Below are 16561 nucleotides of genomic sequence, written 5' to 3'. Positions count from 1 at the left end.
ACCAAACAAACTCTGTGAGCAAGTACCTCGATTTCTAGATAAGCACACTAGGGATCTAGAAGCTTAAGCAACTTTGTCAAGATCACCCACTTTGCAGGAGCTTGGGCGCAATGCAGGAGTCCTAATCCCACGTTAGACATTTCTTTCCATTTAAATACTCTTCCTTTGAAATCGGTAAGCAGACACAATGTCAGATTTCAGCTGTGCTATTTTATTTATCTTTTCCCTCCAGTTTCTGCAACTTTCAGACGGGATTAATAATATTGATCTCTAAAGATTTCTGTGAGGTTGGCCCCTAGCAAGAATTCAATCACTGCATTAAAAGAAAGAAAACAGAAGCAGAAGACAGGTTAAGTCCTCAGAGAGAGAGAGAGAGAAACATAATGATTATGAGAGATTGTGCTTTGTTCTTTATAATTTTCTATACCTTCCCTAGATCTAAGAAGTTATCCAGGGTCTTTGGGCTTCCTTGTCTTAAGGGGAGTTTGTGGGACTAAAAGAAAAGTATCTGAAGACAACTCCCACTTCCTGTCTAAGTAGTAAATTAAAATATGTTGGGACTTCCCTGGTGGTCCAGTGGTAAAGAATCTGCCTTAAAATGCAGGGGATGTGGGCTCAATCCCTGGTCAGGGAACTAAGATCCCACATGCCGTGGGGCAACTAAACCCGCGTGCCACAACTACTGAGCTTGCACGCCTCAACTAGAGCCTGTGTGTCGCAAACTACAGAGCCCACATGCTCTGGACCCTGCGCATCACAACTACAGAGCCCATGCGCCCTGGAGCCTGAGCGCTACAACTAGAGAAGAGATAACCCACATGCCACAACTAGAGAGAAGACCGCACGCCTCAACAAAAGACCCCACGTGCCTCAATGAAGATCCCGTGTGCCACAACTAAGACTCGACGCAGCCAAAAAATAAAATTAATAATAAATAAATCTTTAAAAAAATAAAAAATTATTTTAAAAAAGGTTTGCTGGGCTTCCCTGGTGGCGCAGTGGTTGAGAGTCTGCCTGCCGATGCAGGGGACACGGGTTCGTGCCCTGGTCTGGGAGGATCCCGCATGCAGTGGAGCGGCTGGGCCCGTGAGCCATGGCCGCTGAGCCCGCGCGTCCAGAGCCTGTGCTCCTCAATGGGAGAGGCCACAACAGTGAGAGGCCCGCGTACAGCAAAAAAAAAAAAAAAAAAATGTTTGCTAAGATTAAAGTCTTACGGGATTAGTGGGGATTCTCAACCATTTTCAACCCACTCCCTTGCAGTTCCTGAAGGAAGTGACAGAATCTTAAAAAATGCATTGTGGATTCTGAAGGTTTGAACATTTGGCTCTGAGATTTGGGCACCAGTGAGATTCTTAGGCCCCAAGCATGGCAGAAAGGCTGCTGACCTTCAAGGGCTCACATGGGCTTTGGCAATGGGAACTACCTGCAGCAACCATGACAGGTTGAACATGAAGAGTTCCTCTTCCATTTCAGGCAAACACATGAGCCACGGGATTTCTCAGAGAGCCCAGGGAAAAGAAGCAGTTGTCCACCAAATGACTTGTGTTTTAATCTCCAAACAACCCAGTGCAGTGGGACTCCAATTAGGTTTCTTTTTTATTTGAATTATTTAAACAAGGTGATGTTCCTTACATACCTTGTTTGGGGAACTAAGATTCTCATCCACCAAAATAGCATTAGAGGGAGAGGCAGGAGGGAAGAGAGATTTATGTCAAATGTGATAGACCATTGGAAGAGGAGCAAAGTCTTCACCTGAGAGAATGCCAAAATATGCCTGAAGAGCAGGAGGACTGAGGGGTTAAATGCCAAAGGGCAAAAGTCATGAATTCCCATGAATCCTTTTAACCCTCCTGAGGGGAGTTACCATAACTTCTGCATAATAGTCACCTACTGGACAACAGTTGAGCAAGTGCCTATGTTCTTAGAAGATTGGCTTAAGCTGTGGCATCCATGGCAAAGTACCAGAGGGCAATGATAACCACCTCATTTTTGCATCCCTTGATGATAGGAACTGCGCTACATCATACTCATCTTTATACCGCCAGCATCACGTGAAGGAATGTACTCAAAACTTCCTTAAGCACACGGTGGGTTGAATTATCTAATGAATCCCACTTTACACAAGAATTTTGGGACATCTCTTACAGATACTTCACTGTACATTAAACAATGGTCCGGGATTTGTGTAGCAGAACTAAATGGGCCGAAACTCCCACTATCATTTTATATCTTTGATAATCTGAAGTTGTGTCTTGCTCAACCTAAGTGATCACTGTTTACAAATCCAAACTCAGAGAATACAGATTAATGTTTATTTGCTTTAAAACAGTCAGCAGGACACAGAACACAGAATCACTCTCCATCTGTTTCTTGATCACACAAAAAATAACAAGCGTCCTCCTTTTGAGCCATAGTTCTTTTATGTGCATCTGGTGATAGAGAAAAGGAATGTGTTGCCCTCTGGTTTATGATTCCATTTTAGTAACTGAAAAAAAAAAGTAGGAAGTCTGTGTATAAATAAGTAACTATAGCATGTTTCTCTCCACTGTTGGTACTCATCACTTTCTAATAGAGTTAATGATTTAACATATACTATTATTAGTATGTGGACTTTATCACAGAAGCCAAGTGTTTTAGAAAAAGCAATCAAGGCTTAACTTGATACTTTATTTTAAACTACCTCTTGTAGAGATAAATGCAGGGAATGGGTGCAATAATTCAGTCCAGTGAACACTTACTATGTAACCACTGGGTGCCAGCACTATTTTGGGAATTTGCCTTTAACCATAATAAAAGAAGAAAATGTCTGTGTTTTTTTCAGTCTACTTGGATATTTGCAGGCCGTTCGAATTTTTAAAAATCTTTATGCTCAACGTAGAGGTGGAGGAAAAGGTAAAAAAATATGCATACTTAACTGTGGTCAGAACATCGTTCTTATTTCTTCTCTGTCTGGAAATGGAAAAATAGACAAATCATTTTATTATTTAAAGAAAAAGACTATAAAGATTCTTTTGTGATCAAAATACCTATTGGGCAACAAAATTTTGGTATTCCTAAAGGCAGGAACCATATATTAGGTAAAATATATTAGCATCATGCTATTAGCATCATGATATATTAGCATCATCTAACAAAAAGTGTTTAATGTACAGCTTTTGTGGGCTATTTTTATATACACAACACAACCGACAAAAGCGATCAGTCGATAGTGTAATCATCAAGAGCAGTCAATCTGATGCCTCTGATTACCATGTCTGGGAAATCTGGAAAGCTCAAAATAAGTATAACCAGGATGTCTTTTGAAAATTAATAAACAAGTTGTGGTAGCATGAAGGAATATGTTTAAAGAAATGAAGAGCAGTTGGGAATACTTCAAAAGAATGGTTTTATATTTATTTATTTGGCAAATCTCTAACTTCTGCACTGGCATTGTATAGGAGAGTCTCTTTGCTCTCCTGATCACAACTTCTCACACGTCAGACGCAACAGCTGTTTTAACTAGTACATCAACACAACCATTCCTGACAGAAAGTGCATTAGGACAGTGAATGTAATTGAAGCTGCAGAATTTAGAGAGACAGCATACCATTGACCAACTGGAAATGTGGCCAGAATATTGCAGGTAACATTTTTCTTTAGAAAAAGGGATATATCGCTGCACAAAGCCACCATCAACTCAGCTGAAGTCCTTCTCTCCCAGGCAGTCCTCTGTCTCTCCTCATAATGCCTTGTCATGGCCTAGGATTGTTCAAAAGTGCCCTGCATGATCTATGAGTGCCATCTTCTGAAAATGTACATTGTGCATACAGCCATTTTCATAGTTTATAAAACCAGATGTGTACAGGATACACAGGGAAAGATAAATAACAGAACAGATCAAATAGTTGGGTTATAGTATGGTGAAAGGATTAAATAAAATATTTTTATTTTACAAATTAAAAGTTTAAAACAGATCGCTTGATAATTGGACGACTTATAACCTTACTCGAGTGATGAGCATTTATAGAGCAGGTGTTATGCAAAGGACCGGAGCAGGAAAGGAATGAAGCTGTCTTTCAACGTTTTTACCTCAAGGGAAATCTTACAGAACAAACAGCAGAGATGGATACTGAGCCAACAGATGACAAGAGGACTTGCTCCATTCTCTGGAAAATATGATGATAAGAAACAGATTTCAGCTGTTTAAGTTTTCCCTCTATTGGACAACAGAGCTGCCAAGAAATGAGGATACACAGATTACGACACACACAAAAACCCTCCACCTGCATCACATCCTGACAAGTCACAGTATGTCTTTGATTCAAGTACGAGAGACCTACCCATGAAGCAAAATCATCTTCTCCTGTGAAATACTGTATTCCGTAGAAGAATCAAGCAAAACAAATGAGTATTTCTGTGATATTCTTTAGAAAGCAGCTCAAAATGCCTCTTAACATCGGTAATCAGAGGCTCACATAAACACTACTCTAGAAAGTAGAATCCCACTTTCACCTCCACCAACAAAAACAGACAAATAACAACAACAGCCAAAGCTAAGAGAAGTTAGGGACAAAGTTTTGCTACTCTATTTTAAGTACATATTATTTTTCAGTTCTTCTGATATAAAATGGAACTTAGTCCTGCCTCTAACATTCACGGAGCCCAAGGCAAGAGTATAAATGGAGAATAAACACATACCATCTACCTCTTGAATCAAGCAAACAGTTTTCCTTTTGTGACAAATATACTTTCATAGCAACAAAACTGAAAAATATGTGTAAAGTTCTGTTTTTCCATGTGACTGAAATTTGGCAAAATACCAAAGCTGAATGAACTTACTTACTGTTGCTCACATTGGGTGTTCACAGTGATGTTTTGGTAAGTCATAAAATAAACAATCGTAATATACACATTATTATACGTTTTCTATAATATTATTTCCTTGTATTCATGTTTCATCCCAGCAAACTCATTAATTATGTTTTTGAAATCAAAATTTTTACATAATTTGTTTCCTAATAACAGTAATGATCTAAGGAATGAAATATGCAATTATTTTTAAAGTGTACAAAAGTTGAATGTATTTTCATCAAAACTGTATACATTTATGTAAAAAATAAATACAAATTATTTTGTTTTCAAAGTAAATGATATTTCTTCTAAAATACTCATAAGGAAAAATACAAATTATAATTAGTAAATATAAATACTTTAAATCAAAATGATTTAAATAAATCTCATTAAATAATTTTATAAAAATCAATCAGTTAATAATCCCACCATTCAAGGTTCCCGTGGCTGCCAGTGTAAAGAGTCGGTATCACATTTTATTACTATACTTCAAATATAAATATAAAAGAAATGAATTGTTTAATATTCCACAGCATTCTTTAGCTGCCATGTGTAAGAGTTGAGACTATCACACTAAATTTGTGAGAATGGACAGAATGGCAAATGGAAATATATAAAGAAGCGAGGCGCACTGGGACCTAATCAGCACAGCAAGATTGAAGGTGGTGAAAAAACTGTTACCATGAAACAAAAATTTCCCCCAGCTGTTGGGTGACTTCATAAGGGGACTCTCTTGTCCAATATACAGAGTCCGAAGATGTTTGATGAACTTGGGCTTGATTCCAGCAGGTGTGGTTATGCGAGGAGACCCAGTCCGCTGAGTGGGAATACAGCCAAAGGAATCCATAGGCATCAGGCTTTACTAGAAGTCAAGAGAGGGATGGAACTGTGGTTTCACATGATATATAGCAGAACCTCCTTGAGTAGTGGGAGGGTCCAGGTAACAGAGCTAAGCCTCCAAAGACAATCCTGTCAAACCTAGGCAGGATGTCAGGGCTCCAGCCAAGTGGGCTTGGGTGCAGGGAAAAGTTCTACATCCAGATGGGTTTTGAAATGATGAGAGAAAACCAAAACAGATGTCTGGATATATACATAGATTCAACCAACATAACCAGGGTGAGGGGGAAAGCACTGATTCAGTAGGCAAATAGAAGGGGTGAAACAGGAAGCATGAGGACCCCAGGTTCCCTCCACTTGCTGGTGGTGCAGATGTATTTTCTGCCATGGTGAGAATTGTTCCTGGTTTTGGTTGAGGTCGAATCTGAATGGAAAGCGCATTTGTGATTATCATTGAGTGCAGCTCAAGAAGACATTGGCTGAATAATTTTAAAGTAGTGCCACGGCATGGCATACTTTTTTAAAGTGCATATATGTGATTGTTCGGGAAATTATTTTTTCTGGTTTTAATCTATAGGTCCAATATATTGGTGAAATTTAATTTATTTTTTATTTATTTTAATTAATTAATTTATTTTTGGCTTCATTGGGTCTTCATTGCTGCCTGCATGTGGGCTTTCTCTAGTTGTGGCGAGCAGGGTCTACTCTTCAGTGCACGGGCTCCTCATTGCGGTGGCTTCTCTTGTTGCAGAGCATGGGCTCTAGGCACGCAGGCTTCAGTAGTTGTGGCACATGGGTTCAGTAGTTGCGGTGTGCGGGCTCTAGGGTGCGCGGGCTTAGGTAGTTGTGGTTCACAGGCTCTAGAGCACAGGCTCTAGAGCGCAGGCTCAGTAGTTGTGGCGCATGGGCTTAGTTGCTCCACAGCATGTGGGATCTTCCCGAGCCAGGGATCAAACCCGGGTCCCCTGCATAGGCAGGTGGACTCTTAACCACTGCGCCACCAGGGAAGTCCCATAGAAGTTTAACTATGATGACAGTTTGACCTGATATTTATGAGTAAATTTCCTATTAAAATATTATACAAGTTTTCATTAATTTAAGTAAATGTATATTATAAAATCAATTTTGTAAAATCTTTATTATACATCTTAAGACCCTTGAAACTGCTTTTCCCTATGAGTCAATCTGGGGTCTCATGAGTTTGCTATTTCCTTAACATGGATGGCTTTTTTGACAACATTGAATGGCTGAAATTGTGTGCTGCGTATTTAGTATCAACTATAAGAACATATCTCTATTATGAAACTAAGCTGATCCATGGATCAGCTCTGTCCATGAAAATGCAAATTTCTGAAAAAAAGATCTTTAAAGAAAGACAAGGTATATTCTTTCATGTCCTGAAAAGTAATTCTAGATTACATTCTAAAGATGGCTTTCAATTCTTTCAGTAATACTGATGTTATATGAGATTTCGAAAAGATCTTTGGATTTGGAATTTGGACTTCAAGGGACTGGCAAGGAGAGTGGGGTATTTGCCTGTTCTTACTGACTCTTACATTCCAAAGGCTTTTTTGTTTTTATATGACACAGGAGAAGCTTAATCAAGGAGCCAAGGAGCCACTTAGATCTGGAGGCTCTGCACTCTAATAGCAAGCGGCAGTTAGTGAATCAGAGGAAATGGAAGCTACTTTTATTGATGTTTTTTCTGAAAAGGTCCTATCATAGGTAATATTTTAGCTCCACTGACTGATCTGAGATAGGAAGTGACCTCTCCTAAAAAACCACTTGGGTGGTAGCTCTATCTGATATTCAGGCAAACACTTTGATTTTCACTGTAGTTTCATATCATTTCCTGCTAAATGCATTAGAAAAATAGTAAACAGATTAATCTTCCTCTAAATACATGATCTATTTTGCTGAAATAATTCTGCCAACACTCGGCTTATTGAAATAAGGGTTAGTATTACAGAGATATGCTGTAATGTGTATTTTTAAAATATATTTATTAGGGTAACATTAAAAAACATATACAGTGAATAGTAATTCTTAATTCCAATAATATCTGACAACTTGAAATGACATTAAAAGAGGTACTCTGCAAGTATTCATTAATTATCACTTAAAGTTGATTTCCCAACATCTCTTTCTTTTTTTTAACTGTGGTAAAAAACACATAACATGAAATTTACCCTCTTAATAATCTTTAAGTGTGCAGTACAGTATTGTTGATTACATGAAGAAGCAGATTACATGAAGACAGCAGATCTTCAGAATGTTTTCACCTTGCATGACAAACTCTGTACCCATTGAAAAGGAACTCCCCATTGCCCCCTCCCCCCAGCCCCTGGCAACCATTCTAAGCATCACTTTTCATGAATGATCCTTTATTTAATATTATACAGTTCTAGAGTTTTCCAAAAGTATCTATGCATATTATTAAGAATTTCTTTGTTGTTGTTTTGAGTCACTTTTACTGAGTAATTGTTTCCAGAAACTTGAACGCTTTCCAAGGATGGATAGCCAAGTTTTACTTCTTTGTTACCTGGTGTTTCTGTTATAAAAAATATTTTTAAGAGGTGATTTTAATAAGATGAAGAGATAGGAAATGTAATTAGTACATCTTCGTGTATATGTTGTATTCTGTAATGTCTGTATTGGGCCTCAAGGTAAAAGGCTAATTTTTCTCTATCTATAGAAGAGTTTAAATAGGTATTTCTTGATGTCTATCTGTGCAGAGTGACATCCCCTCACTTGGCTCTCAATACTAGATTGAGAGATAAAACTTCCAACAGTGAGAGTTGGTCCATTCTCTGCCTGAAATGGCTTCTTCTTTAAAAAATATTTTGGGAATCCTCTGGCGGTCCAGTGGTTAGGACTGGGCACTTTCTCTGCCATGGCCGGGTTCAATCCCTGGTCAAAGAACTAAGATCCCGTAAGTGACACAGCATGGCCAAAAAAATAAATTTTTTTTTCTTCTAGTTTTTTTTTGAGACATAAATGACATACAGCACTGTATAAGATTAAGGTGTACAGCATAATGATTTGTCTTACATACATTGTGAGATGATGATCACAATGAGTTGAGTGAACTTCCATCATCTCATATAGATACAAAATTAAAGAAATAGAAAAAGAATTCTCCTTGTGATAAGAGCTCTTAGGATTTACTCTCTTAACAGCTTTCATAGATAATCTACAGCAGCGTTACTTATATTTATCATGTTGTATACTACACCCCTACTGCTAATTTATCTTATAACTGGAAATGTGTACCCTTTGTCTGCCTTCATCCAGTCCCCACTTCCCCGACCATTTGCCTCTGGTAACCACAAATCTGATCTCTTTTTCTATGAGTGGTTTGTTTGGTTTTGAAGTATAATTGATCTACAACACTATGTTAGTTCCTGTTATATAACTTACTGATTAGATATTTCTATACATTTCAAAATGATCACCACGATAAGTCTAGTTATCATCTGTCACTATACAAAGATATTATATAGTTATTGACTATATTCCCCACATTGTACATTTTATACCCATGACTCATTTATTTTGCAACTGGGAGTTTGTGCCTCTTAATCTCCCTCACCTATTTTTCTCCCCCACAACCCCCCCGCACTCTTCCCTCTGGCAACTACCTGTTTGTTCTCTGAATCTATGACTCTGTTTCTGTTTTGTTAGGTTTGTTCATTTGTTTTGTTTTTTAGATTCCATGTAAAAGTGAAATTATACTGTACCTGTCTTTCCCTGTCTGACTTATTTCACTTAGCATAATACCCTCTAGGTCCATTCATATTGTCACAAATGGCAAGATTTTTTTCTTTTTTTTTATGGCTGAGTAATAGTCCATTGTGTGTGTGTGTGTGTGTGTGTGTGTGTGTATGTGTATGGATACATATATATATACACTCCACTGTGTATATATATACATACAATGTAATATTATTATATTACATTATTATATTATTTACTACATCATTATATTACATTATCACATTATTACATATTTGTATAATATATGTAATATTCCGTCATGTATATAATATATATCACATTATATTATTACATATATGTGTACATATATACACAATGGAATATGTATATATAATATATATATAAATATATCTCACATCTTTATCTATTTATCTGTTGATGAGCACTTAGGTTGCTTCCATATCTTGGCTATTGTAAATAATGCTGCAGTGAACAACATAGTGGTACATTTGTCTTTTCTAATTAGTGTTTTTGTTTTCTTTGGATCGATACCCAGGAGTGGAATTGCTAGATAGTATGGTAGTTCTATTTTTAATTTTTGAGGAATATCCTTACTGTTTTCCATAGTGGCTGTACCAGTTTACATTACCACCAGCAGTGCAGGCGGTTCCCTTTTCTCCACATCCTTGTCTTTTTGATAATGCCATTCTGACAGGTATGAGGTGATATCTCATTGTGGTTTTGATTTGCATTTCCCTAATGATTAGTGGTGTTGAGCATCTTTTCATGTGCCTGTTGGCCATCTGTATGTCTTCTTTGGAAAAATGTCTATTCAGATCCTCTGCCCATTTTTTTTTTTTTTTTTTTGTGGTACGCGGGCCTCTCACTGCTGTGGCCTCTCCCGTTGTGGAGCACAGGCTCTGGACACGCAGGCTCAGTGGCCATGGCTCACGGGCCCAGCCTCTCCGCAGCATGTGGGATCTTCCCGGACCAGGGCACGAACCCATGTCCCCTGCATCGACAGGCGGACTCTCAACCACTGCGCCACCAGGGAAGCCCCCTCTGCCCATTCTTAATTGGGTTATTTGGATTTTTTGATGTTGAGTTGTATGAGTTCTTTATTTTTGGACATTAGCCCCTTATTGGATATAGCATTTTCAAGAATGAATCTTAGCTACTTGGTGTTCTCTGTAGGAATTCACTCCCACTAGTGTTTCTATTTTTTATATTCCAAGTTCTTCATATCCTGCCCCAAATTCAGTAGCCATCTGGACTTGCCTTCATTTTTTGTTTGTGCAAAACCTGAACGTGGTTGTGTTTGCATGGCCCATGAGTCTATCTCCTTTGATTCCATTATTTCGCAAAAATTTCAGCAGAGCAAAGAAAACACTTTGAAGTCCTCCCCAAAGATGTTCTTCATCATCTTACAAAGGGCTTAAAGAAAGAGAGAATCAGAAAAAATCACTTCATTCTGAAGATGGTTCTCAATATTGTTAATAAAATGGACATCGTATACAATTAAAAAAAAAATAAAGGCTCTTGGAACAAGACAGACATGGTATAGAATCCTGGGTTGTCATTTACTATTTGTGCCATCGTCTAGCGTAAGTTTTTTGATATCTTTGACCCTCAGTTTTGTCATTTGTGAAAAGACAATAACAATACCTATCTGGTGAGACAGAGAATTAAGCTACCTACTGTATTTAAAATAGCTGGTATAGTGCGGGTAGACAGTAGGTGCTCAACAAATATAAACACTTTTTTTTCTCTCTGTCCCTACATCAGAAACCCAGTTTAATTTGGCAGTATGTAAGAGAGACAGTAAGGGAGACGGGGAGGAGGGATAAAGAAAAACAACGTATTCAAACAAGGTAGAATCATACATGTGGGCAGCCACAGAGCTTGGCTTTTAGTAGTGTTATTTGGGCAGTGGAATTGTCATATGTACCCAGAGCCAGGTTCAAAGATGGGTCAGCCAGGCAGTTGCCCAGTGCTATGATCCATTAGGGATATAAAATCACAACTGAAATCAATTGGAAATGTAGTGCACATTTGACTCCTTTCATAACTGGCAAGCTGTAAAGATGATTGATCCCTTGAATTGCAACTCAAAAATCCCTTTGGGTCAGAATCAGCCTATCTTGAAATGTGTATTTTTGTAGCCTGCTTCTGTAAGTAGGGGACCTGGTGCAATAACCCTGAGACTGAGGTCTGTCGTTCCTGTCAGCCAAAAGGGTAAAACTGACTACAAAACATGATATGTGCTGTTTGCTGAGAACCAGTGATTTACAACTAAAGTTTAGACAATGTAAGATGTTTCCAAAGACGTTGTCTTGTTCTGAAACCTCACAAAAGTAAAACGGATGATAGAACAGGAACCACAGAAAAATGGGAAATGTTTTGTTGGCATGAAAGTGTGAGGGGGGCAGGGAATTTAAATACTAGAAAAAAAAGACTTGTAACTATATCCATTAAATCACTTATCTCTTGTGAAAGCTGGTGATTAGTGCAATCCAATGACAGTACAGATATGAGTGATAATCCCAGCTAGGTTAAAGTGTTGTATCACTTTCAAAGTGTACAATAATTTTTTCATTTGGAACACAGAGAAAAATACATGTTGAACAAATATTTTAAGGATATTGGTTAGAAGGAGTGATACCAGCATATCTTTTTTTTTAAGTTTTTAAAATATTAATTAATTATTTATTTTTAAAAATTTATTTTATTTATTTTTTGGCTGCATTGGGTCTTCATTGCTGCTCACAGGCTTTCTCTAGTTGCGGTGAGCGGGGGCTACTCTTCGTTGCAGTGCACAGGCTTCTCATTGTAGTGGCTTCTCTTGTTGCAGAGCATGGGCTGTAGGCACGTAGGCTTCAGTAGTTGCAGCACGTGGGCTTAGTAGTTGTGGCATGTGGGCTCCAGAGAAGCAGGCTCAGTAATTGTGACTCACAGGCTTAGTTGCTCTGCGGCATGTGGGATCTTCCTGGACCAGGGATTGAACCCATGTCCCCTGCATTGGCAGGCGGATTCTCAACCACTGCACCAACAGGGACGCCCGATACCTGCATATCTTAATCATACGCTGCCCATTTTACTAACTGGTATCATAGACCATAAATATTCACTCTACTTCTCATTCAAAGAAACTCACTCAGGAAACAGATACAATTACATTTACATACCTAAATGCTCACATATACCTAATCACATACTAACATATAAATATAATTAATAAATAAATCAAGAAGAAGCAAAAGAAAACAAGAGCGAAATTATAAGGGCTCATAATAACAAAGGGAAATACAATTTAAAATTTCATAATTAGAGGTAAGGAACAACTTTGAAAAAGAACAGTTGTAAGAACTACACTACCCAATTTCAAGACTTATAAAGCTTCAGTACTCAAGACTGTTTGATATTGGCATAAAAATAGACAGAAGGATCGATGGACAGATTATATGTTCAGAAAGAGACCTACATATATGTCAGTGAACAAAGATACAAAGGCAATTCAGTGAGGAAAACAGAATTTTTAACAAACTGTGCTGGAACAATTGGATATCCAAGGACCAAACAAAAAACAAAACCCCAAAACAAAAAAAACAAAAACCACCACCAACAAACCAACAAACTTTGAGCCATACCTCATCCCATATATAAAAACTAAGTCAAAATGGATCATTGATCTAATTCTAAAACCACAAATTACAATACTTCTAGAGGAAAACAGGAGAAAATCTTTGTGACCTTGAAATAGGCAAACATTTCTTGGATCCAACACCAAAAACAAGATCTAAAAAAAAAGAAAAGAAAAGATAAATTCAACTTAATCAAAATTAAGAATTTCTGCTCTTTGAAAGACACTGTTAAGAAAATGAAAAGACAAGCCACAGGCTGAGAGAAAATGTTTGCAAATTACTTACCTTACAAAGAACTTATATTTTAAATAAAGAACTCTCAAAATCCAATAAGAAGAAAACAATGTAATTGCTTCAATGGGCAAAAAGAAAAGCAGAGAGATTTGAAGGATATAAAGGACCCTAAGCACCACTGCTCTTTTGTAAATTAAGAGGTCCTCGTGAGAAGGAAGGGGACAGTCTCTAAAAGCTAAGAGGTAGGGAATTCCCTGGCAGTCCAGTGGTTGGGACTCCCTGCTTCCACTGCAGAGGGCATGGGTTCGAACCCTGGTCAGGGCACTAAGATCCCTCCCACATGCCACGCGGTGAGGCCAAAAAGTAAATAAATAAATAAAAATAAAAGCTAAGAGGCAAAGAAATGGGGACCTCAGTCCTACAACTGCAAAGAAGTGAATTCTACCAACAACTGAATGAGTTTGGAAGTGGGTTCTTCTCCAGTGCCTCCAGATGAGAGTTCAGCTGTCTAAACCACTTAATTCCCATCAAATGAGACCTTGAAATGAGAACACAGTTGAGTCATGCTGGACTTCCAACCAGAAAATTGTGAGCTAATAAATTTGTGTTGCTCAAGCAGCTAACGACAATGAAGATGAAGAGGGGGTGGAGAAGGGGGAGGGGGAGGAGGGGAAGAAGAGGAAATGACTTGAACAGACATATCACCAAAGATGTATGGGTTGAAAATAAGCACATTAAAAGATGCTCAACATCATTAGTATTAGGGAAATACAAATTAAAACTTTAATGAGATACTACTGCACCCTTAGTTGGATGTCTAAAATTAAAAAGACAGATCCCATCAAGTGTTGGCAAGGATGTGGAATAAATGGAACTCTCTTAAGCTGCTTGTGAGAATGTAAAATGTTATAACTACCTTGGAAAAAGTCTGGCAGTTTCTTAAAATATTAAACACTACCAATCAAATGACTCAGCCATCCCACTCCTAGGTATTTATCCAAGAGATACGAAAGTTTATGTCCAAACAAAGGCTTCTCATAAATGTTCATTGCAGCTTTGTTTGTAGTAGACAAGAGCTGGAAACAATTCAAATGTTCATCAACAGATCTATGGATAAACAAATTGTGGTATAGCTATACAAATAGAATACTACTCAGAGAAAGAGATGAAAAGAAATGAACTACTAAGATGCACAAAACATGGAAGAATTTCAAAATAATTACGCTTAGTGGAAGATAGCAACCCTCACCCCTGAAAAAGTACATAGTGTTATTTCCATTTATGAAAACTTCTAGAAAACGAAAATCCATCTCTCCTGACAGAAAGCAGATCAGTAATTGCCTGGGTCACACGTTTGCAGTATAAACCGGGGGAGACACTTGACCAAAATTATCAAAGGTAGTGGATCATAACCTTCCAGCCTAGCACTGGCATGCGATTAACTTCAGGCAGGAGGTGTAGAGGAATGAGAGGCTCCTGACCCAGGTTCCCATTGGTGCTCAGCTTGGAATTGATTAATTCAGTGTTGTCATCATTTGTCCATTTCAATCCAAGGACTGCCTCTCTGGAACTGACTGCCAAGAAAATGAATGTCTTAACTTCGAATCTACCATTGCAGACAAGCTGTTTTCTTATTAGTTTATATATCTCAGGGCAAGACCTTCACATGTGGGAGGGTGACTGTTGTTTTGTGCACTGAGATTTAAATCCTTTTGTTGGAGCAAAATATGCAAAAATGAAAGAATAGGATGAAAAGGACAAAAAGAAAGATGAAAGACATAAAGAACATTTGGAAAGAAAATTACAGGATGGTGGAAGGCTACATGTAAGGCCATAAATATATCATTTACTTGTAATTATTAAATAAAGTATTATAAATGTTAAGATATTTATTCATTCAAATGGGCAAATTAATTAAATCTGTTGCAAAAGTCTTAAATGCATTGATTTTCAGTCATTTATTATTAGATGAATAGGCCAAACTGCAAATAGACTTTCTAATCATTTAATAGGAATAATAAGTGGATTAAACATGCTTTATTATGTGCAAATTTGTAGTGGTATTTTTAACATAATAATATTAAGTCACTTTTATAAATGCTTTCCTTGGTTTTCCAAATTTTAATTTACATTAATACTTTCATTATTGTGTTGGAGTTTGGGTATGCTTAGCCCAATTATTTTTCTCATAGATGGTGTGGATTATGTTAGGGAAAAGTCTATGCATGCTTTGAATACATTTATTCTTAAAAATGTATTGTGTGTGTGTATTGTGTTGTCCAATGTAGTAGCCACTAGCCAATGTCGCTATTTACATTTAAATTAATTAAAATTAAACAAAATTTAAAATTCAGTTCCTCAGTCACAGTAGCCGTACTTTACGTGCTCAGTAGCCGCATGTAGCTGATGGCTACCACACTGGGGAGCACAGGTATAAAACCGCCTTTCCAGAAAGTTCTACTGGACGATGCTGTCTCTGAAGAGTCCATATTGGGCTAAGCATCAAGGCAATGTTCATGAATAACTGGTTAATTTACCTAAGGTCCACCTCAAAACTAGTCTTCTACCTACTCTTTGATTTATCTTTTATTTTACAGAATCTGAGGCTTATCAAAACTCTGTTACCCAAATTCTGTGCCATTTTCGAGCCGTTAGAATATTTTTGATCACTGTTTATACCAGTGCATGTGAATGCATTCAGAGAGATTCTATGAAGGAGGCTGTCCTTGCTTTTCTTGATTGAGTTTCTGAATTCTATCATTAGCCTCATCATCTCTGCAATTATCCATATCTGGTTATCAACATGTTATTTCTACACTCTTCTTCCTCCTCCACCCGGCACCCTGTGAATTAGAAGATTCTTAAAGTGATCTTTATTTTAGTATGGTTCTTTTTTTTTTTTGCGCTACGCGGGCCTCTCACTGTTGTGGCCTCTCCCGTTGCGGAGCACAGGCTCCGGACGCGCAGGCTCAGCGTCCATGGCTCACGCGCCCAGCCGCTCCGCGGCATGTGGGATCTTCCCGGACGGGGGCACGAACCCGTGTCCCCTGCATCGGCAGGCGGACTCTCAATCACTGTGCCACCAGGGAAGCCCAAGCAGCTGGTTCTTAACAGCCCTGGGTTTATGGCAGTGGCGACAGGATCTCTTTCCATGGTTGCATCGTCGTAATTATATTCCTTATGGATCACAAGTTTGGGGATAAAGCGATGTTACATTTGTAATGTCTACAGGGTAGCATTTTAAGGTATGTTGGGAAACATCGAAAGGTAACATGTGTAGCCGATGCATTTACTGTCATTAG

Source organism: Phocoena sinus, chromosome 10 (assembly GCF_008692025.1).
Source record: "Phocoena sinus isolate mPhoSin1 chromosome 10, mPhoSin1.pri, whole genome shotgun sequence".
In the NCBI taxonomy this organism is placed as follows: domain Eukaryota; kingdom Metazoa; phylum Chordata; class Mammalia; order Artiodactyla; family Phocoenidae; genus Phocoena; species Phocoena sinus.
This window is presented reverse-complemented; position numbering follows the sequence as displayed.